Here is a 3,045-nt window from a genome sequence, read left to right as displayed (position 1 = left end):
TGTGAAAGTCTATATAGTTTTGGGAATAGCATGGAGGGTAGAAATGGTACTGGATTTGACGTTGAGGTGTCCATTCTAGACCTTGTTCTGCCACTAACCAAGAGCAACTGTCTTTAAACTGGGCCATATGCTCCCCTGGGGAGACTGGAGGTCTTTCTAAGGGGTTCACAGGCGTAGATAGTACAAAGGGGGATCTATTTCAAGATCTCCCATCGCCGTAAGTAGTTTTTTGTAAAATCAAACTGTTTTCAAACTTACACATATTCTCCTTCCCACCTCTACCCTAAAGTGAATGAGGCAAAACTTCAACAGTAAGATTTTGACAAAAATGCATTTAAGTCACATAAGAAAATAATTTTGTAATACTGCATTGATAAAGATGCATTGAAATTAAAAGTATTCTTATTCCAATTGTTTTAAGTCTAATGGGTTAAATAAAGTATCTTTAAGAGAAAAAAATAACTAGGTATAACTAAGCGTCATTTATAAGACTTGGTAAAGCCTCTTCTTGTGTATTTCCCAGAAATGGAGTAACTTACTTTAATCAGCTAGAGAGAAATTCCTATGCAAGCTAAGTGCTTCCCAATTCTCAGCTTTTAACAAATTCAAAGGAGTATTTAATCAGTTAATCCTCTGATCATGAAAGTATTTCTACAGGACTGGGCATGGTGGCTCATGCCTGTAATCCCAGTACTTTGGGAGGCTTAGGCAGGTAAATCACTTGAGATCAGGAGTTTGTGACCAGCCTCGGCAATATAGCAAGACCCCATCTTTACAGAAGAAAAAAAAAAAAAAATAACAGCCTAATGTTGCTGTGTGCCTATAGTCTCAGCTACTCAGTAGGCTGAGGGAAGAGAATGGATTGAGCCCAAGAGTTTGAAGCTGCAGTGAGCTATGCTTGTGCGACTGTATTGCAACCTGGGTAACAGTAACACTCTGTCTCTAAAATAAATAAATAAAAGTAAATAAATACATACATTTTATAATAGGTCAACATGTGCTTTTTGGTTTAAAATTTGGAAACATTTCAAATATTGAGTGACATTGCTATAACTTAATATAAAACTTGTATTCCTGTATACTTATATATTTGTTTGTGTACTTGTATGCTTACATACTTATTTTTGTAAACTATGTTTCTCAGTAATTTTATAGTACATGTGTATGTGGGCATATCCAGAAAAAAAGAAAAGTTTATTTTTATTTTAATAATTGCTTAATAAAATTTATAAGGTCCTGTTTTGCACAAAAGATTTGCAAACATAAAATATATTAAAGGTAAAACAATGTAGGGAAGAGTAGTAGAAATAAGAGTTCAAGGAGAAAAAGGAAGCATAAAATTGGTGAAGGCTGAAGAAGAGCTTATTCATGCATATGTCAATTGGATGATGATAGGTAAATGTTGGTATTATATTTAGGTTCCATCTGATATGTCGAAAAGGGTAATTTCCCATTTTTAGAGATGGGCTCTCTGTCACCCAGGCTGAAATGCAGTAGCATGATCATAGTTCACTGTAACCACAAACTCCTGGACTTAAGGGATCCTCCCACCTCAGCCTCCCAAGTAGCTGGGACTATAAGCATGCACTACCATGCCTGACTAAGATTTCTATTTTTTGTAGAGACAGGGGTCTCACTATATTGCCCAGGCTGGTCTCAAACTGCTGGCCTCGAGCAATCCTACTGCCTCAGCCTCCCAGTGTTGGGATTACAGACATGAGCCACCTTACCAAGCCTAATTTCACAATTTTATTTTAGAATACCTATACTTAAAATACACTGAAACCAGGTATGGTGGCCCATGCCTGTAATGCCAGCACTTTGAGAGTCCAAGGCGAGCAGATCATTTGAGCCCAGGAACTTGAGACCAGCCTGGACAACATAGTGAAACCCCACCTCCACCAATCAACAAATACAAAAATTAGCCGGGCATAGTGGTACACACCTGTAGTCCCAGCTACTCGGGAGGCTGAGGCAGGAGGATCACCTGAGCTCAGGAGGTGGAAGTTGCAGTGAACCATGATCACACCGCTGCATTCCAGCCTGGGCAACAGAGCCAGACTCTGCCTCAAAATAAAATAAAATAATAAAATAAAATTGGAAATTACATCTTTTGCAACTATCTAAACTTAAGAAAAGAATCAAATTAATTTTCAATAGTTTCACAGTTTATCAAAATATTAAACACAGAGTTACCATGTGATCCAACAATTCCCACTCCTAAGTGTCTACCCAAAAGAAATGAAACATATGAACACACAAAGACTGGTGTATCAATGTTCGTAGCAGCATTGTTCTTTTTTATTGATACATAATAGTTGTACATATTTATGGGGCACATGATATTTTGATACATGCATACAACGTGTAATGATCAAATCAGAGTAATTAGGATAGCCATCACCTCAAACATTTATCTTTTCTTTGTGTTGAAATCATTGCAATTCTTTTCTTCTAGCTATTTTGCAATATACAAAAATTATTGTTAACTATGATCACCCTACTGTGCTATTGAACACTAGAACTTATTCCTTCTATTTAACTGTATTTTTGTATCCACCAATCAAGTCCTCCTTACCTCCTCCTTCCCTCTACCCTTCCCAACCACTGATAAGCACCATTCTACTCTCTACCTCCATAATATCGGCTTTTTAAGCTCCCACATATGAGTGAGAACATTTGATATTTGTTTCCTGTGCCTGGCTTATTTCACTTAACATAACGACCTCCAGTTTCATCCATGTTGCTAAAAATGACAGGATTTCATTCTTTACATGGCTGAATAATATTCCATTGTGTGTTATTACATTTTCTTTATTCATTTATCCATTGATGGAGACTTAGATTAATTCCATATCTTCGCTATTGTGACTAGCGCTGCAAAAAACATGAGGGTGCACATATGTCTTTGATATACTGATTTCCTTTCTTTTGGATATATACTCAGCAATGGAATTGCTTGATCATATGGAAGCTCTATTTTCAGTTTTTTTGATGAGCCTCCATACTGTTCTCTTCAGTGGTTCTGCTACTTAACATTGCCAC

This window comes from Colobus angolensis, unplaced genomic scaffold (genome assembly GCF_000951035.1).
Source record: "Colobus angolensis palliatus isolate OR3802 unplaced genomic scaffold, Cang.pa_1.0 Scaffold6, whole genome shotgun sequence".
Lineage (NCBI taxonomy): Eukaryota > Metazoa > Chordata > Mammalia > Primates > Cercopithecidae > Colobus > Colobus angolensis.
Note: the sequence above shows the minus strand (reverse complement) of the source record.